The sequence below is a fragment of the Lacerta agilis genome, chromosome 3, assembly GCF_009819535.1.
Source record: "Lacerta agilis isolate rLacAgi1 chromosome 3, rLacAgi1.pri, whole genome shotgun sequence".
Taxonomy (NCBI): domain Eukaryota; kingdom Metazoa; phylum Chordata; class Lepidosauria; order Squamata; family Lacertidae; genus Lacerta; species Lacerta agilis.
The window spans coordinates 72,737,551-72,759,683 of record NC_046314.1 but is presented as its reverse complement, the minus strand read 5'-3'; the positions used below and the strand labels follow the sequence as shown (position 1 = coordinate 72,759,683).

The window sequence follows — 22,133 nt, the reverse complement described above, 5'->3', positions numbered from 1 at the left end:
TCTGGTTCGGCTCTGAGTAAAAAGTAAAGTCCTTTGTAGTAGGGTGTTTCAACCTCCAAATATCCACCAATCCTAGGTTTTCCGTCAGATCAAAAAATGATTTTGGTAGTTTACCTTCTCTTGCCATCTTCTTTATAAAAGATTTGTCAAGTTCCGGCATCACTACACCGTTGAAATCCCCCATCACTATCAATTTCTGATCCATAAATTCAATCAATTTATCTTCCAGATTCTTAAAAAATTCTGCTTTATTTTCATTTGGTGCATAAATTCCAATTACCAGCAACTTCTCGCCTTGCAGCATGATTTGTACTATTAAAATTCTGCCTTCCTCATCTTTCGAGATCAGTTTTGGTTCAAATTTTTCCTTTATGTATAGTGCAACTCCTCTTTTTTTCGAGGAATCCGAAGAGACAAATTCTCTTCCCAATTTTTTATTGATTAAAACATGTCTGTGTTTTTTTGCAATATGAGTCTCTTGAAGACAAATTATGTCCAAATTTTTCCTGTACAACACATGTCCTATCCTGTTCCTCTTGTTTTTATCGTTAAGACCGTTTACATTCCACGAAGTAAGCTTCAAAGCCATGTTTTCCTTCTCTCTTGTTTTAAAACCCTTTAGGATTTATTATCCTTATTATCAATATCTTCTTCTTCTTCTTCTTCTTCTTCTTCTTCTTCTTCATCCTCCCCCTCCGTTTCTTCTCCTTCTTCTTCTTCTTGTCCTCCATGTGCTCCTAACTTCTCCAAATTCTCTTCCTCCTCTTTCTTCTTGTCCTTTTTCTTCTTTTCCTGTTCACTCTTGCCCTTGTCCGGTGCTGGTCCTGGTGCTCCTATCTTCCCTAAATCATCTTCATATCTTCTTGTAAATTTCTTCACCTCCAGTGCGTCTGTCAGTTTAAATCTTTTGTCTTTGTAGTAAAAGGAAATCCCCTCCGGATATTCCCATCTATGTTGAATCCCTTTTTTCCTAAGCGATGCCACCAATGGTTTGTACGCATCTCTCTTTCGCAGGAATCTTGTCGGGATCTCCTTAAACACAATGATTTGCTTCCCATCGATTACCAACTTCTTTGTGTAGCTCAATCTTAAAATAGCGTTCCTCATGTCCATCGAATTAAACATGACCAGACAATCACCTGGGAATTTCTTTGCTTTTGCTTTTGCCGATCTTACTTTAATTCTGAAAGCATTAGTGATTGAGTAAGCCACTTCCTCTTCCTTCAAATCCATCCACTTGGCCAATTCTTCTGTTATTTTCTTCCTTATATCCTCATTTGCCTCTTCTTTCAATCCTCTGAATTTTAAATTCATCTGTTTCTGTCTCATCTCCGTTAAGGCCAAATTGTCCCACATCTCCTCCTGTGCTTTATTTATTTGTGTCATCTCCTCTTTCGGCAGAGAGATATTTTTAATAGCTGGGTTTGTAAGTGAGGAGTACAGAACTTCTTCCATCAACCAACAGCTTAGCTGTGTGCCAGTTGCATAGCTGTCAACTTTTCCCTTTTCTTGGGAGGAATCCTATTCAGAATAAGGGAATTTCCCTTAAAAAAAGCGAAATGTTGACAGCTATGCAGTTGATGTATTAGTTAGAGTGATGGAATACCAAAAAAGGCAATAATTTTGCATTTCAACTGCCTTCCCTTGGTTTGAGGGAAAGTAAAATAGGGCTGGTATCACTGACACGCTGAAGACACCATGATTTAAATTTCCAGTTTACTTCCTTGAGTGGTTTTATATAGATGTTAAACAGTATGGGAGATAACACAGAATCCTGCAGGAGTTGAGCAAAGGTCCCCCAATATCACCTTCTAGAAATGACTGTCCGGCTACAGGCAGAACCACTTGAAAAGTGGTGCCACTGCTGTCCACCTCAGCCTCTCCAGGTACATATTATGGTCAATGACACTGAAAGCCATTGAGTGACCCAGGAAACTCAACAAGGTGTCACCCCTCCTTTCTATTCTAGCAAAGGATAAGTTTCAGTACGAAACCACTGAAAACAAGAACTTTAAGAGGTGTAGCTGTCTATATAGAACAAAGCTTCAGGGAGGAACTGCTATAACCTATTACATTTTCTTTTTTCTTTCATACCTCCTTTTCCTCCCCTGCCTCTTTCCCCATCCCCCCAACCTCCACTATTACCTTTCTCTCCTGTCTTCTCCATATCTTATTATACAGTATAGAACAGGGGTCCCCAAACTTACCTGGCCTTTGGCCATTTCCTCCGGCGCCAATCGCATAGCGGGCCGGAGGGTGGGGGAGCATGCACACTCGCTTTTTCCGGGTTGGCGCGGCACCGGAAATAGCTTGTGCGCATGCGCGTCATTTCCAGTGCACTTCTGATGCGGCACAGCACCGGAAATTGTGTGCGTGCGCATGGGCCTCTGCAGACTTGGAAGTGCACCAGAAATGACGCTTGTGCATGGGCACAAGTTGTTTCCAGTGCCATGCCGACCTGGAGAGGGGCAGCCGTGCCGTGCTGGTAAGAGCACGTGGCAGGATAATCGGCGCACGGGCCTTAGTTTGGGGACCCCTGGTATAGAACATAGAAAATGAAATCCTGCAATAATTACTTTTAAAGGCAATCAGTATTATATGCAACCAATGTGTCCTAAAATGGTATTGAGAACAGTGTTGCACTCCCCTGGGCCTCTATAATGTGTTGTTCACCTTACTTTACATCCTGTCTTTACATTCTGCCCTTCCCTATCCCTGAAACATCAGTGGCTACTTCCACTGGTGGTTTTCAGCAGCAGCTCTGCATACCTAGTAATGTGTAGACTAGCTCTTATTAGAACTTTATGAAGCAGGTTTTCGCCTGCTGCTTTTTATGTTGAACCAATTGTATTAATCCTCCTGAGAGAAAAGCATTACAGTAATACATGTTACATACTTTATTTTTAACCTAGGGGTAGGCAACCTAAGGCCCGTGGGCCAGATGTGGCCCAATCGCCTTCTCAATACGGCCACGGATGGTCCAGGAATCAGCGTGTTTTTACATGAATAGAATGTGTGCTTTTATTAAAAATGCATCTCTGGGTTATTTGTGGGGCAAAGGAATTCGTTTACCCCCCCCCCATCTGAGGGGTGGTGGACCGACCCATGGCTGAAAAAGGTTGCTGACCCTTGTTTTAACCTGGCTCATGTATACAGCTATTTTCTGTGTTTGCTTTAATGATGGAGGAAAAGTAATGGTACAATTATTTTCAAGTGCAAGTTACATTAGCATTTGAGTAGTCAAAAAATGAAGTCAAAGACAGGCAGAGAAAGAGAGGGAGAGGGAGAGGGAGAGGGAGAGAGAGAGAGAGAGAGAGAGAGAGAGAGAGAGAGAGAGAACCTGGCTGAATTGAGGAAAGCTCTATTGTACCTTTCAAGTTAATGAATAAGACCTAACAGTGTTTCACTGTGAACTAATAGCATAAATGTGTTTTATGTAGCTTACATTGATAGATTTTACAAATGAGTCAGGAGCAAAATCAGCCTTGGCTAATGTCTTGATGACTTTTATAAATCAGCTGTGATTGTTCTAACAGGAACACCAAAAGAACAAAAATCTACAAATTGTTATTAAACATGTTTTTCTGTAATTTGAAAATTAAATCGGAATAATTTGCTGCTGTTTTTAAAACAGTTTGAATCAAATATATGCACTAATGCACCCACACTTCAAACATTTCAAATAATTTATACAATAATTTATACTCATGAAAAACTGCAGTGCAGACAACTACAAAGGAGACAGAGGTGTTGAATGACCACCTCAGATCAAGAGGCCATTGCAGTCCTCTCAGTTCTTCCAGCTTTTCGGGAAAGAGGTGTAAAAGGAACATTTAGGACCTTCCCTTTATGCACTAATAAAGCTTTCCAAGGGGAAGCTTCAATTAGTGTAAATGGACAGGTAGTTGGTCTATTAAGCACATAATAGATGGGATGTATAAATCCCCAATTAGGAGTCATGCCCTTTCGTCTTCAGGGCTCCATGTTTCTCACTTCCAGTCACGCTGGGAAAAGTAACACAGAAATTCTCTTCATTCTTTTTGTAGCTCTACTAATCATGCTGTCCATGCTGTTAGGCAAGCTAATCTTGTTGCATGGAATAATGCAGCAAATTGTAGTATCACAAGTAATTTGCCATTCACCTGGATCCCAGAAACAGCAGCAAATGCCTTCCAAGGCAAGCAGCAAAATATCCTTGCACCTGCTTTTAACAACACTCTGGGGAGCTGCTGCCAGTTGCTGAAGGTGGTGCCCTAACTCCATGTTTCAACAACTCTTAAACAACTGAGGACAGTGAGACAGGATTTATTTTTTGTACTGTACACATCATGATAATTCTTCCTCAGAAGCCTTGTTCTTCTGTATCAGCCTTCCCCAACCTGCTACCATCCAAATGTTTTAAACTACAACTTCCATCAGTCAAGACAGAATGGGCAATGGTTGAAGTCCAAAACATCTGGAAGGCACTATGGTGAGAAAAGCTGTTCTCTTTGTTTAAATATTGACGCTTTAATTGTGCTTGCAATTTACACAGGGCAGGCATTCGACTAATGGGACTGTAACTCCTGGCCTATCCTTGAGCCCTTTAAAAAAACTGGTGTTATGTTGATTACCTTGCATCCTGTAGGTGCTCATTCTTCTAGATTTGTATAATTTTGCTGCAACCAATGTCATTATGACATCAGTTAAAAGGACTGCTGTTATTCCCAATGACCTGAAGTAAAATTACATAAATAATCCCAGAGCCAGTTCACAAAGAGGAACAGTATGTATTGCATAAACACGCCATGGATTGATTCTTGCAGTAATTGCCATGATCACAGCTGCATGATTTGGAGCCATTGGAAGAAGAGCATATCACTAAAATGAACAGAATAAAGCAGGCTGGGGAGGGGTTGAATTGAGAACAACAGACTGGCCTTATCATCAAGTGAGAGTGGAAAGGGTGGAGTGGACATAAGAGGAATTGGACTACTTATTCATGTAGAACAACCAAAGCTAAGAAAAATTGCCTTCTGAGACATCCCATTTCTGCAACATTTCTGCAACATTCACTTACCAACCACTAAAGTTAGTTACCATATAACTTTTCCATATCAAATGATCATATGGTGCCACCTTTGAATACTCAGAATCATGGAGTTGAAAGGGACTCTGAATGTCATCTAGTCCAACCCCCTGCAATGCAGGAATATGCAGCTGCCCCATACGGTGTTCATAATAAGTTATTCAGCACTCGGATAAGAAAGAATGGGGAAGGAGAAGCAGCACACTTTGGGCACTTCAGTTTAGTATCACTGCCAATTAACATACATTAAATAAAAATGGAAATTCATGTTAAAATGAGGTAGATGTGCATATAAGCACAGAACCGCCTCATTTAGAGCACTATATTCAAAGTTAGTGTCATAATAGATAATGTTTTGCTGTGCATAGCATCATTATATAGCCCTTAAGGAATTGAATCTTTATTGGAGGTATCCTCAGGTAATTTAACTGTTGCTTGAAATAAAATAAAATATCCACTGTACATGGCTCAAACTATAGAAGGAAGACACAAATGAAAACAGAATAATAACAGCATAAAGAGGAAGGTTTGAATTCCTTTTCAAAATGCAAATTTGTCGTTTTATAGTACACATTTCTTGTTTATTGACAGTAACAGTAAAAACACTTTTTCCATCAGAGGAAACTCAAAAGATACTGCTGATGAAATGAGCCGTAGTTTTTACACTTATCTTCAATACCGAAACAAAGCAAGGAGTTCTAAGGCACTGTTATGGAAATATTACATAATAGCTACACATCAGGAGTCAAGAACTAACAGACCGGCAGCAAATCCAACCCCGATCCACAACTTCCAACCAACAGATAAAAGACAGGAATAGATTGGTGATGTCTGTGACAGGACTTTGTAACTTTTTGTTTTGGGGTTTAGGTTTCTTGCTTCACATTCAGTACACCAAACTTGTGGAGCTTGACTACAGACTACCCACTTGGGATATGTAGCTGTCTCTTTCCTAACTTTGCCATCACAGGAAAAATGAGACACATCCCTGGAAAAGTGCAGTCAATACAGGTGCTGAAGAGAGGTTTCTAGAAGCACAGACATGGCCCTCCATTGTTTGTTTGTTTGTTTGTTTGTGGTGTGGAGGACTCCCTGGTACTGAATGGGAGCTCTCTGGTTGAGCCTAAGTCAAGTTTATGTGACCCAAATCAAATTGAGCCCAAAGTTAACTAGTGTGAATCAAGCACATTCAAAACAGACTAGGGAGCTTCCTTGTGACTAGTAATGACCATGTCCTCAACCATTTTGTGATGGTTCTTCTCCAGTGGTAACTGTGTTCACAGAGGCACTGATGATCCCTCAAGCAGAAGAAATCAGTGATATACCTTTTGATACTTCCTAGGACAAGAGGTTTTGGGGGGACTTTTGGCCAGGTTCTCCAATGGAAGTAATACCTTCCTCTTAGATTTATTACAAATCTCCCTTGGTAGGGCATGCAGACTGACACGCAAATGTCTAGAACACCATTACTGAATATTGGTTTGTACTACTTTCCTATTAGATTTTTTTTTTTTTTTTTTTTTTTGCTTATTTCAGTCATACACTCCCCTGAGATCTAGGAAGTGCACATAATATAGCAAGTAAACAATAGAATACTTTACTTTGTCAGTAGTGTTTTGTTCTGGACCGAAGAAACCCAGGTTGAAATCTCTACTGAGCTGCTGTTTGCCTTGGGCAAGCTATTATAATTCTGCCTTGCCTATCCCACAGGACAGTTGTAAAGGTGAACTGTAGAATGCTTTGTATACTGAAGCCAAGTGTATAATATATACCTGTAAATCAAACTAACACATCATGTGTCTGATGAAGTGCACCCTAGTTGATAGAAGATTAAATTTGTTAGTCTTCAAGGTTCTACAGGACTTTGTTGTTTTCATTTAGATTTGATGATGATGGTTTTTAAAAAAGCCTTGTTCAGTCAGCCTCTACCGCAGGACTAAGTTTGATGGATGGCGACCCCTGGAAGACGAACAGGTAACATTATATTCAGCACATTTTGCAAAGCCGCTTTATATGTTGGTGACTTAGAATGAATTCTTGTCTGGTTATTCCGAATGCAACACAGCTTGAATATGAGAACACCAGGATTGAATTTCATTCCCACAAAGGTGTTATTTGTATCATAGGGGTAGCAAAAGACTTACAAACCATTAGATCTGAGATTATGGGAGATAAAAGTATAAGCGGGGGGGGGGGGATCATGATTGTGCCTAAAAAACAAGAAGTGGAGAATATTTTATGCAAAGCCTTTGTGTAGAATAAAATGACTTGTTGGAATGCCCACCATATCAGCTCACCTCTGACTTTTGGTGACTTTCCAGTGAGCTGCTCTTTCCCTGTCCTTCTCTCTCATATGGATTATACTATCTCCTGTGGATGCTATGCTCAGCATTTCTGTGTCTCCACTGCAGTTCTCTTAGCAATTTTTCTTTGTTGCTCAGTGATTCATCCAGTTAGGTTATGTGCTGCACGGGCAATTTCAATGTCCCTGTCTCCCTTCCTCCCTGGTAAAGCATGGATTATTATTTTTTAATATTCTGTTTGGAGACAGGTCTGCCTCCACAGTATCCAATTTGATGTATTTGTTGTCATATACAGAACGAGAGCTGTGTTTCATTATGAAGCTCATCACTTGCTGTTTGTTCATATGGCAAAGCAATTGCTCCCACTGATAGGGGAAGGGCAGTGTGCTCAGCAGGAGAGGATAGACTTTGCATGCAAAAGGTCCCAAGTTCAGTCGCTGGCATCTCCAAATAAGGTCAGGAGGGAACTCTGTCTGAAATCTTGGAGAAATGCTGCAAAAAGTACTGAGCCAGGAAGACTAATGGTCTGACTCAAAATATAGCAGCTTCCTATGTGACGTATGTGAAACAGGTTATGCTCTCTGTTGACAGAAGTTACCATGATATGATCAAGGCTGGCCCAGCCCAATAGACAGGGCAAGTAAGAGATTGTAACCAGGAAAACACTTGATTTTTCCTAATAGCAGCAAGTTCCCTTTATTAACATATGGAGAAGTAGAAAAGGGTTGTTATCAGGAAGAAAACACATTTCCCTCCCTGTTCATGCAACAAGATGCAGGATTGGGGGTAGAATTAATATTTAATATAAATTAATATGCAATAATGATTTCTGGTCATTATGTTAGCATATCTTCCCAGTCCTTTACAGAGTTCCCCCCCCAACCGCTGACAAATTCATATTATCTGAAAGAAAATAAAAATCCCTGCAATGAATTTTCTTTTACTCTTTGCAGAAGTTTCAGCATTCTACACCCAACATGTTTAATCTTTTATGGTCACTTTTAATTTGTTGTTTTAAATTGCCTTAGTTCTTGTATATATATTTGTGATGTTATCTTCAGTCAACTGGAACAAGAAAAGAAGCAGATATTTTAATTATTCCCATTGTGGGGATTAGAATTTCACATGAGCTTCAAACCACCCAGAAATTCAATGCAAGCTGTGAAACCACCCCTCTTTCAAAATCCCTCCTCCTGCTTATTGAACTGAATAATGTATCTTCAACTGAAAATGTATGTGACTTATGAGTAGATGTGTTCTAGTGGCTTTCTTTACCCATTGGATGAGATTATTTATGCAGACACCTACAACAAAAAATTGTATATTGCTTTTGTATCTTTTACTGAGTGAGCCTCATTTAAATGTAGAATGATGTGATTACCCACTCCTAATTTCATTGGGATACATACTGGATGATTTTCCAGTGAATTATGTCATTTGCCTTTGTGGAGAGTTCTGAATCACTTGTCAAGAAAGCATAGAAAAAGCAAAGCCATCAGGTGACCTTGGTCACAAAGACTTGTCCTGACACAAACATAATAATAATAATAATAATAATAATAATAATAATAATAATAATTTATTTGTACCCCACCCATCCTTTGTTGTAGCTCTCGCCTTCTTTCCTCAAACTTACTCTGACATGGGGCAAGGGGGATAACAAGCTGTATATCTCCATGAGTGCTTCCCTCCAGCAACAGGAACACCCAGGCCTGGACTTAAGGCTACTACAGCTGCAAGGCTTCCTACTTTTTTCACACAAGTTTCAGAAGAGGGTTTAGAGGCAGTTGAGATCTGGTGTTGAGGAGCTTTATATGATATAGCATTGAGCTCACTGCAAACTGAGCCTGAAGCTAAGCAGGGTTTGACCCTGATTTTTAGTTTACCTTGGAGGCCAAACCACCACCACCACCACCCCGCTGCATTACAAAATATGGCACTTGCCATTACACCAATCTCCATGTTTATCTGAAAGTTTTCTGCATGCCTATCAACTGTAATGTTCACTGTTTGGGCCTAATTTCCCAAACTAGTTATGGAAGAACCCTTAAAGGTATAATCACATTTCCACTTACATCAACCACCATACCTCACACTAAGCAAGTAAGCCAACAATCTGGAATCACTGCAGATGTGGTGAAGAGCTCTAAAGATCCTGCCTGTCAAGGTCAGTAGGAGGAGTCAACCCAATTAAGGAATATCCTCATCCTTTTTTGGCTAAGATGCTTGTGAATCATGACCAGACCAGAGGTCCTAAATCTGTGCCACAAATTTCTCCATATATTGTTTCTTGTGTTCTCTTCCCGCATTCTCGTCAAACAGTAATGGAAGTGTGACGCTGAGACTAATCTATACGTCCAGGAATATCAAGACTTCTAAGAAAAATGAGTTTAATTCTGTAGTAGACTGTTTACTGTAATTTCTTTCCATTAAAGGAATGCAGTACAGTACTTTGCCCAATGGCCTGGGGATATTATCCAAGCTGATTCTAATCACATCTTTTTGTGGGGGTGCAGACATGTTCCAGATAACTGGAATGTGGATAATGGGAATTCTACTACATCAGCACTGACTGGATACTCAAAATACTTGGCCTGATAGGCCATCTGTCTGCCTTATTAAAGCTATTTCTGTATTCTTATCTATAGACTTTCATGCTTATAAACAGGGTCATGAGCTAAAACGGTTCAATTATCATTTCTGTGAATACACTTCAGTTTATATTCAGTTTATACTCCACACTGTGCCTGTCATACTTCCAAATCATTTGGCCATTTAACATACTGTTGCTTGATAAGCCCAAAATTTTCATTACTCCCAAATATATGTAGAATTGTCATCTTCACAAGCATTTGTGTGAATTCATATTTGCATTGAAATCTATGTAGCATGTCAACTTCAAGCAGCCACAGAAATATTTGAGACTTTTCTTATAGATTTATTCATGAAAAGCAAAAATAAGAGATGCATGGATGCAAATGGCAATCTAGCTTTTTTGACTCATATTTTTTTACTAGGTTTTTGCTGCAGCCCACATTCTATATCAAGGGTTCTCACAACATAACAATGGCTTTTCATCCACTTCAACTTTCATGCACATCCAAATAGAATCTCTATCTGTGTGTGTATGACTGGATCGCCTGGCATATTTTTCTTGTCCTTAAAGCAGGCATGGGAGGAGTCGATTTAGATTGGGGTTGTAGAATATAAAAAAAATAACCCTATACTGATTACCCTTTATCCCTATACTGATTACCCAATCAAATAGTCTTCTTCTAGAGTGGCTATTAGCTACAGAGGGGAAACATATAGACACAGTGTGAATAACAAATACCAAATTAATCATTAAAATTAAGTAATAAATATCCAAAGAAATGGGGGTGCATTACTATTTTTAAGAAAACTAAATTGGGAAATCCAATCATAGATGTATTGCAGAATATGCAGTTTAGATGAAGATCAAGTTAATTAAACATGCTTAAGGGACCACACTATTTTTTATTTGCCAGCTATCTGAATTTTAGGAACTGATTAAAAAACATTGCTCCTCAAAACAGAAAAGGAGTTGGAGAAAACCATCCAGAAAACACCACTAGCCCAACCCGAATCCAAGAGACCCAGTATTCAGTTGGATGGTGATTCTAATTTATTTATGCATCTTCTAAATTTAGAAAAGGGGCTATTGCTCAAGTGTCAAAAGGGCAGAGCACCCTCCCTGTGTCAGTGTTAACTGTTTGACAGCCAATGAATAACTGTTGCACTTTCACAGAGCATTAACTACATATATTCAATTCTGTGTGCAAAATTCAATTCTTTGTGTGTGTCAACAAACAGTCTAAGTCAATTAGGCAGAAGGTTTTTGTGGCAGGCTGTTTCACCTTTTCTATCTGCAAACAAGATTGAACACAAAATAACTCAATTTAAAACACACACATTGTAAACTCTAATTGCTTACTATTTTAGCATCCAAATCAAGAATATGTATACTGGAGTAATCATTTGCCACAAACAACAATGCCTCCAGTTACTGCTGTATCACTCCTTTCTTGCATAAAAAAGTGAACTTGTACCAGTCTGAAATGCAACAGGGATTCCACCTTATCAAAAACTGGCAGTGGTTTGGTGTTTTTTTAAAAAATAATCACCTTGTTAAATTTCTTCTCATCTTTATTTTATAAGCTCTTCTTACTGTTCATATAAATACTTAAAAGGTAGCATATAATGAGGGATGAGCAACGCTTTAATGGTGGACAACTTGCTTTGCACATGTAAGCCTCGTCCTACAGGATCAATCCACCAACTCTCTTTTGTTTTTAAAAGGATCTCCAGCGGTACAGCTATGAAAGGCCTCTGCCAAACACCCAGTAAAGTCAATCAGAATATACAGTACAAGATTGGACGGATCAGCGGCCCAACAAAATATTATGCAGTTCCTCCTATCCTAATAACCAGGAATCCTTGAGCTAAAAGTGTGGAAGAGGGCACATACCAGTTCCTGGGATGAGAAAAAGTGAATTCTGCAATTGGAATGAGTCGTGCATATTTACTTAATTTACAAGCTCTGTTTTTTCTAGTATTTCTAGTAATATTTGGCAAACTGCATCAGAACCAATGGCACCAACTATAACCTAATTAATACAGAGTGTAATATAGTAAGATTCATTTTCTAACAGAACTTAAAATTAAAATATTGTGCCTTTCTCAAACGCATTCTATAGGTTCAGAGATATAATTTTTAATATGTGTATGACTTTAAAGGTTGGTGCTCTGAATAATAAGCTAAATTCAATTTTCAGGAATTAGGTCTGGGCACTCCTTAAACTTCTTGCAATAAATATATGTCATGAACTCTTTCAAGAGGAGAAAGTTAATTATATTTGAAATTCCAGAGGTCTCTGCAAATAGTTTCACGGCTTTAATCTCATCTTTATTTGACAGGAAAGCAATAACAACATAGACTTTCTCCTAAGCACCTGAAAGCAGAAAGGAACAACCAGTAAAGGACACATGACAGCACTATGAAAAGTCTTTGTATCTTTTCCATTAACTTTGTTGAGCTTTCCTAAATGACTAAAATGGTTTTGTAAAAGAAAACTCAAGAAAATCTGCTTTTTAGGGGTGCAGGGAGAAGCCAGACACAGTAGCAGAGATTATCAGCTAGAAAAGAAAGAGTACCTATTCAGCTTTGCATAATATGATTACTGTTGGTGGATGAACAAAGAAGAAAACTCCTTTGCATAGACAGGTGTTTAAAGAATTTGTCCATACTTCCCAAGTTTTTTTTTTTAACCTCCTGATGGCCTTCACTTTTCCCAGCTCTACCAACCATCCAAATTCTCCCTCGCAGTCCACTAGACCTATAACTTGCTTCCAAAAAGTGTCTACACTGCCTCTCCCCTCCCTTCTCTACATTCTCTCCACAAAATCCACCTTTTTGGTGAAGACACATGGGTTGCCTTAAAGCCTCTCCTCCTTTAAGAGGGGAGGAGTTGTGAGCGGGAGCCGGTTCCTGCGTCAGCAGGGGAGGCGTTTCAGCCCCCAGCATTGGTTGCCTCGGCTGCCACGCCACGCCCCTGGCAGCCAACCAATTGAGTTGGCAGAGGAGGTGGGGTTTAGCCACTATTATGCGGCCGCGGCAGCACTGACCCCTCATTCCGTTCCAGTTTTCGTCAGATCACCCGCCCACCCTCCCTTTAGTTTATTTCTACTTTCTGACATTGCTATGGACCTCCAGTTGATTGCCTTGGGTGCCCAAGGGGCCTGGTAGGACTTTTTATCTATTTGGCAAATTGGTTCCACCCTCTTGGTTTTTCGCCTACCTCATAGCAATCGTCACAACTTTAATGGTATTGGCGGTTAGGCATTGGAATATGTGCATTGGAGGGCAGGGTGTGCCATCGCCTACCCCTCCACTTGTTGGGTATTCCATTAAAGGAATCCGGAGGTCATGGAACCTGTCCGATGCCCTGCTGGTGGCTAGGGCCATGGCATGACCCCGGTGACATCAGGGGAAGCTTCCAGTTGTATTTGCATCAACAAGCTCCTCCTTCTGGTGGTTAACCCTTGAATGACTCCCCGCTGAGCGGGGTAGAGTCAGGTTTTATCATTTGATCCAATCCTAAGCCAATAACACTCACATGCTGTAACCAATAAAAGTTGTGGCCTTTTTTAACCCATTAATCTTAATACTCTGTGTCCGTGTGTCTTTATTATTCACAAGCGGGTGGCGGGTCCTCGACTCACAAACACATTAGTTCTCACCACCAAGCCAAACAAAACCTGTTTGCAAAACTTGTATTTGATTATTATAGAAAGGGCATTCCTTGTTTTACTTGCAAGCTCTGTCTGATCTGCATGCTCCTTCTGTGGGCTCAAATAGGCAGACAATTGTAATAGATGAGTTGTGCCTAAATCACAATCTTCTTCTATTAGGGAAGTCTTTTCTGCATCTTTTGAAAGCTAGCTATGAATAATATATTACTATATATCTTTGGTTGACAGATACTCCTGTTAGTTCCAGAGACTGGTCTTAAAGAGATTTCGAACTATTAAGCAATGAAATCTTAAGAATTGCTATTCTGCAACAGATCAAAGGGTCCATTTAGCCAGAAAAAAGTAAGATTGCAGCAGAAAGCTCAGAAACCGGGTATGAGTGTGATAGCCATTTATTCTTACTTGCCCTCAGCATGTGGCAATCAAATCGATTATCGATTATCGATTATCGATCTATAATGAATTCATCTAACCTCTTTTTTATTTAAAAAAAAAAAACCAAACCATTGAGCCTGGTGGCTATCACTGTAGCTTGTTAACATGAAGTCAAAAAGCCAATTATGCAGTACAGAAAAAAATACTCCCTTTTGAGGGGCACTATAATCCAACTGCCCAGTTATTCCAATGTGATGACTCTCTCTCTCCATATAGTTTCTAAACCTTTTTCAGAGAAACATTTGGAAACATTGCTGTAGTCTGTGCTAAAGGCTTGAATGTGAAGGCCGCCGCCACTCACTGCTAAAAACACCTTAAAATAACCTTCGATTGCAGTCTTACAACTGGGATGGAGACGGCGCTTTATTATTCATTTTAACAACACATTCCTGTACTCCATTCTGTATCGGCTGCAAAAATAGCTCATGAGTCAAAGTCGGCAAAGAATAAGATAAGAATCAGAGTGACCTTGGCTTAAAAGAAGGTACTATAATACATAACACTGGATCAATGACTGGCATTTGCAGAGCTCTGATACAGGAAAATCGATATGGTGAATTTGGAATTATATGAAAGAAGAACCATAGAACAAGGACTAATATGACACTTTTTTTCATTACTAACAAACAAAATGAGGAGTCATACTATGGGGACAAATGGGTGCATAATTCAATACATTGCACCAAACAAGTGCTGAAACAAATCGTTGTCCAAGAGAACTGTATTGATTCTTAGAGAAAATAATATTTCACACAACAAATATATCATGCCATCATTCCACAGATAAGGAGAGAGCTTGACTCAGTTTGTGGAGGCTACACTTGCATGCTGTACAGCTGTCTCAAGTCCAGAAAACAAACAACTAGCATAGGTCAAGTAAAACGAATCTAGATTAATCCCAAAATCATTTGTTTCCTTTCATACTAATGCCTGGAACTGTTTGAATAAATTTTATATTAACTTCACCTGTACCGAGGGGACAAAGTTTCCAAGATGTATTTATGCTTTGTAGCTTTGTAGAGTAAACATAACATAAATGCATCAATAGTTTCTGGTCACAGTTTGAGTTTTTTTAGTTAGCATCCATCTGTCTTGGGAGACAACGGAGAAGTGAACCTATGGGGGTGAGGTCAATCTGTTGGACAGTTGCAGCTCCTGCTGTGGTTGTAGAGATCAATGTGGGGGATACATGTTTTGTTGCAGCTGGGACAGATGAAGGCATACGGTTGTTGTGCTGCTGCCGATGAACCACAGCATTTCTTCTCTCTGTGCTCCTCCCAGCAGTCATTTCTCCTCTGGTCACTGCTTTGGATACACAACTTGACTGCCTGTATATCACATATATTAACATATGCCCAGTGTACAAAGAAAAAATGAACCTTCGAGTCTTCTGAATGTGGACAAAAGCTGCAGAGGTGCAAAGTGCAACTTGAAGTAGATAAAATATGATGCTGATCACATTTACTTTCAAGATAGAGGTGAGGTCTTCATTACTGTCTCCCCAGAAATCTTGGAACAACCACTGAGTTGTTGTTCAGCTTAACTTGTAAACACCACAAGCAAATGATTACACCAGGGGTAGGCAACCTAAGGCCCGGGGGCCGGATGCGGCCCAATCGCCTTCTAAATCCGGCCTGCGGATGGTCCAGGAATCAGCGTGTTTTTACATGAGTAGAATGTATCCTTTTATTTAAAATGCATCTCTGGATTATTTATGGGGCATAGGAATTTGTTCATCCCCCCCCCAAAAAAAATATAGTCCGACCCACCACATGGGCTGAGAGAAGGTGGACCAGCCCCTGGCTGAAAAAGGTTGCTGACACATGGATTACACACATGAACAAATGAACCGACCATATACTCAGTTAGATCACTGGCAATTCTAGCCCAGAACTGAGCGACAGCAACTCTTAAGGGTCTGAGGCAGAAGCTTTTCCCAGCCTGACCACCTGAGATCCTTTTAACCAGAGCTGTTGCCGTTTTGCATTCAAAACATGAGCTATGTCCCTTCTCTGGAGTGCCTATGTAAACCACATCACCACTGAGTGAATAGTAATGTGTGCACAAACGCTAGAACTCCATCTCTGCATGTTGCCAGGACCGGCAGCAACACAAGCACAACAGATGACAGGGTAAGTGCTAAGGGTAACACTTTTCCAGGAGCCATTACCAGCTGTTGCTTCCTGATGGGAAACAGCTGCCTAGGGTCTTTTCCTCAACTGCCAGTAAAGTGCTAATTGTATTTAAGAGTAAAAGAAAAGGCAGTCAGGTATTTTAAAAATAATATATATAGATAATTGCTGGGAAAAGGAATGGTTGATAAACATAATGCTCCTAATCCACAAATAATCAAGACAGAACAACAGTCTCCCCCTACCAACTCTCTCAAAATTCCTCCTCTGCCACCAAGCTCATCAGAAACTTTGCCCTATCCCAGTGTTTTTCAACCACTGTTCCGTGGTACACTAGTGTGCCGCGAGATGTTGCCTGGTGTGCCGTGGGAAAAACTGAAAAATTACTTTATATATAGTCAATATAGGCACAGAGTTAAATTTTTTAACATTTTCTAATGGTGGTGTGCCTCATGATTTTTTTTCATGAAACAAGTGTGCCTTTGCCCAAAAAAGGTTGAAAAACACTGCCCTATCCCGTGGAAATGAGAATTAATTGGTCTTGCCTCTAGCAACCCCCTTGGCCACCCCATCAGGTCCAGTAGTTTCCAGTCACCTCTGGCTGCCCTTCATCTCAAAAAAGTCCAGGGAGTTAACAGCCATAATAAAAAAAACAGCTCTTCAAAACACTCTTAAAATCACAATTAAACCCAAAAAAATCAACAGGTACAACAGAGAGCAGAAAGCTGGGCAGGTTATGCAGGTAGCATCATGTTCATGTTTGTTTTAAAGGGGCCTACAGGAACAAACAAGCGTTAAGCTGATGCCTGGGCATGGGTACAGGTAGCAAGTAAGTTCCATACCTGTGGTGCCACCAAGCTAAAAATTTGTCTTCCTGTAAAAAGTTGCACTCCTGAGCTTAACAGGCCCAAGCAGGCAGGAAAGGAAAAAGCACAGGAAGAGGATGGTGGATATTATTGGAGGCTGGAATTAAAAAGGAACTCATCCACATAAATTGCACTCCGATTGCCCCAGTTGAAGGGGCCTCTGTGCTACAGGGCATGCAAATAGAAGAGGCCTCCTTCAGTGCTGAATGTGGTATCATATCCATTCTGAGTCAGTGCTGCAATTTGGTCATCATATAAATATCCATAGCAGAGTCAAAATCAAAACATTGTTTGTTTTGATAATGCGGCCAGATAACCCTGAAGTGGTCCATTCACTGAGGAGTAGTCATTAGCCATTCACCAGCTGATCCAAGCCAAAGATGTTCAAAGGTGCTTTGGCACAAATGTTATTCTAGTGCTCTCTCACATCAATTGGCATTAGGAAAAGCATTCTTGCTTAGAGGACCCAGAGTGCATTCACTTTGTGCCTCCATCCACGTCGCCGAGGGCAGTGATGTTTCCACAATAAACTAACTTAACCAGTACTGTGATTGCAATATGGTCATTTTATGACTTGGGTTCGTTTATTTTTGATACAATGCCATTTCTTTTGCGCTGCATGGTAGAGTAGAAATGTAATATTTTAAGGAACTGCTCGAGAGGCTTCTTTAAAAATTACTCCAGCGTTCATCAAGAGTAATTTAAGTGAGAAATGAGTTCTGCTGGCCAATTATAAACGAAGTTGCTCACGAAAAAATGGGGTGTTATAATAGATATATAGTGCTGCCTATATATCTATTATAATTAGAGATGTGGCACAAGGTTAAATCTGGGTCATTCTGCCCCCACCAAAATAAATAAATAAAACACACATAGTGAAGTAGGGTGACCAAATGCAACAAAAAGAACACAGTACTAGGACCACTGAAACAGGCACGCACACACCCTGCTAAATTGGGCTGTGACCCACTTCTGGTTCTCAATCCCACCAGTGGAAGCCCATCACAGCTATGCATCCCTCAGTATCCAGTTGAAAATCACTAACGTAAGACAGGAAAGATTTTAAATCAAATAAACAGAGGCTTCTTTCCAACACCATCTCATATTTTTCTACACTGCAATCGTTTCCAAAAAGTCACCCAATAGAGTAACCTGATTTTAAACTAGTCATTTCCTTCCCTGAAATTGTGTGAGCCTGATCACGAGGAACTGCAAATAGATGGCGTATGAATAACCAGTAAAATATTAAAAGATTTAAAATGCAACACCCCCATTACCCATTCTCATCTATTATTGCTAAGATGACAGTGTTATAGCAACGTGGATATTAAGGCAGAATCAACACCAAAATATACTGTAATTTGAAACAAAAGATCATTGTTCTGAAAAACGGTCCTTCAAAAGACAGAAGCAGCCCAATATCAAAGAGGAGTGTAATTGCAAAGATGTTATTTCTCTCGGTCTCCTCCCCCCTCCCCCCCCCCGCATTCTGCAGGAATCAAAGCTAGCTATTTGAACTTAATAAATGAGCTCCCACTTTGAAGTTTCATGTGAAAAGTGCACCAGTAATCTGCAAATAATTTTAGGTTGTGTCTATAGCGTTACAACACTGCCCCCTGGTGGTAGAAAGGTGGCAATGGCACTGTTATCTTCTACTTTGAAAACCTATTATTTTAATTACAGATTCATTACTACCTTCCAGCAAGGTCAGGGAGGTATATCTAGGGACTATAAAGGTTATTATGAGATGAAAGCTGCACAGTTCAAAACTGTCAAAACTTTTAAAAATGCTAATCTCAAACGTTTTTAGTTCTGCTAAAGAAAAAATCCAATGTGCGTATAATTCCATGGTAGGTCGTACTGAAAACTGATCTGTGAACGACCCATTAGTATTGCTCACTGTCATACTGCAGTTAAGAAATTACTTCCAGGGGGTTTATGTATCTGGGATTTTTTTCCCCACCAATGGCAAGCATGCAGGGGCTTTGTAGGACAGTATCACATTCCCAACTTGCTCTGATTTGCCTAAATATCAATGTCATCATCACCACCATAATCCATAACCTCATTTTCTTTTTTCAACAATCATTTTCATAACGCTCCTTGATATACAAATGCAAACAATATGCAAGACTCCTATCCTGCAACGTGGAGCAGATATTGGATCTTTAGTGTATATAACAGAGTATAGCGCATGCATAGGTGCTCTCACTCCTCGTTTCATGACAAAAGCAATATAACAGAACATGAGCCACAGCTCTGCAAAGCTCTGTGCATATATGCCCACCTACTCATTTAAAGCATGCAAAAAGGGGGAGGGGGAATAAAAGTCTCAGAAATCCAACTTTTAGCTTCTAGCAAAAGCCATGGCAAAATGTATACTGTAAATGAAATGGCCAATAAAATAACACAACTAGCCCATGCTGTTTTAAAATACGTATTTCCAAACAAGACAGTAAAATAACAAGTTTACCCTTAATGCAGCACAACAAAAGCAAAGAAATTCTAAAAACAGACACATAACTTTGCTACTATTGATATCTTCATTAGCCAAAGTGGCATTATGTCAGCATTAAAATTAATCCCATCTGGGCTAGTAAATTTTGACAAGCAAACAGTTGCATCCAATTTTCCCCAGTAAAATCTCACACTGACAAAGTTATTCTTTGAAAGGCACCATATCGCTGCATGTTATTTTTCCCTGCTTCATATACTGTATGTGTTTACCCTTTTACAACTCTTGATGTAATCCCAGATTATTTATCTGCAGAATTGTAGGGGGAAACTGGACTTCTTCTGGAAACGTATTTTCTTATGGAACTAAACCTAACATGATTCCTTTAAATATTTCCTTAGAATAAAAGCTCCTTCCAACAACTGTGATTTTATGAAGATGCTCTAAAAGAAAACCAAAATTAAACAAAGAATGAGGCTATTATTTATTATGACTCATTATTTGAGGTCCAGTGCCGAGGGCCTTCTGGCGGTTCCCTCGCTACGAGAAGCCAAGTTACAGGGAACCAGGCAGAGGGCCTTCTCGGTAGTGGCACCCACCCTGTGGAACACCCTCCCACCAGATGTCAAAGAGGAAACCAACTACCAGACTTTTAGGAGACATCTGAAAGCAGCCCTGTTTAGGGAAGCTTTTAATGTTTAATAGATTGTTGTATTTTAACATTCTGTTGGAAGCCGCCCAAAGTGGCTGGGGAAACCCAGCCAGATGGGTGGGGTATAAAAAATAAATTATTATTATTATTTTGATGTAGATCCCAGTTGTAGCATCCAAGGCAATTTAGAATAGTATCAGCAGGCAATTGGTTCTAGTCCCATCCTGAGCACGGTTCCATTCAGCTTCTGCTAAGGGAACAGGGCTGGCAATTTTCATCTGGTCAGCAACCATGAGAACAGAATGCTGGACTAGGCGGCCTGATCCAGCAGGTTGATGTATTGTTAATCCATTGTTATATCAGGAGATATACCTGTTCATCCTTTGATTGTGTTATCATAACTCAAACACGGCCTGTTGCGGTTCACATTTTGCTAAAACTTTTATGTTCTCGGCACAATCTGGTGGTTTGCAAAAATAATGTTATTGGTTTCAATTCTCCTGACAGTGTTGCACGCATAACTCACATAATTTACAGTACTGCTACTGTTATTCATTACCCATCATCAAGTAGCCATTTGCATGCCCCCGGGGGTATTGTAATTTGCCTGTCTTGCAATGTCGCATTAATTTTGACACGTTCCTTTCTTCTTTCTATATTTTCTAGGAATCTAATGAGGCTTCTGCATGCAGCTGGAGAAAGCACTTTGTTTTAAAACTTGCTATTTTTAAAGTCAATGATCCTCAATTGTGTTGTTGGCTATCACCAGGGGGTTTTTTTGGGAGGGGGGTAACACTGGGAAGGTGTCATGACATTTGTCTACATAGTTTAATTTAACCCTTGCAGTGCTGTGCTCTCTTCTGTAGACTTTACAGTTACATCGTGTGACCCAATCCGAAACTGATAATGCAAGATTCCCCCACCCAGCATAGCAATTTATGGTATAAGTAATAATTTTGCTTCCACCCACCATCCTCCTCTCATCCTCAGTCTGCTCATGATAGTTCTTGCCTTAGGGCACAGGCTTCTAAGCAACACTGATCCAGCAGATTAGTGAGCCATTTCAATACTAGGATTACCTCAAGTACCTCTGAGAGAAGTTCAGAGACTCATGTAAGGTCTATACAGGCAGGGAGACAGAACTAGATGCAAAACTATGCATGGTAGTGACTACCATGATCACCTCAAACAAAGCAGTGCAAGGGATTGCACATTTCAGCACATCAGATCAGACAGAACCTCCAAAATAATGACAACGAACAGAATACCATTAGCATAATGGTCTGGATTCAGAAAAAATGTTTTTATTTATTTCATAAAATTTATACACCGTCTGATTGTAAAAAAAGAAAAGAAGACCACAAAGTGGTTTACGAAATTATTATTAAGTTTGTGGGGTTTTTTTTAATGATACCAATAAGTATTGCTCATACTTGCATGGAACTCAATTGGCTCATAGTTGGCGAACAAGGGAACACCCAACAGCTCACATTCAAGTTTGCTTACTGCAAAATTCTCCATGATCCCTAATCCTAACACCCACCAGCAGTGCCTCACTTTTGGAACAGCCTCTTTCTCTTTGTCTCTCTGTCTCTCATGCCACTTCCTGTACCCCACCGCAAGCTTTGCCTAAGCACCCGTTGACTCTCAAGGCCAGAGTGGAATGTGGTGAGGTGGTGAGCCATTAGAAAGGGGAGGCAGGAGAAATTGTGGACACACACACCCTTGTGTGACAAGGAATGAGCAGAAGCTGTTTTAGGAACTCTTCCAAGCCAAGCGATGCTATTTAGAGATTAAAATCTCTATTATATTGACTATGAGTTCAGCCTACCTTAAGGTTATCAGATGTCCCCGTTTCCCAGGGACAGTCTCCGGATTGACAAATCAGTCCCCATACAAAATCCATTGAAGTTGAAAAGTGTCCCCGGATTCATTGAAAAAAATCTGGC

General features: G+C 40.0%; 1 protein-coding gene across 3 annotated transcripts in view; it reads right to left on the bottom strand.

The window, feature by feature from the left end:
• Positions 1 to 22,133, bottom strand: part of DISC1 (DISC1 scaffold protein) — a 181,189-nt gene that overhangs the window by 62,703 nt on the left and 96,353 nt on the right. The gene's annotated exons all lie outside the window — the stretch shown is intronic.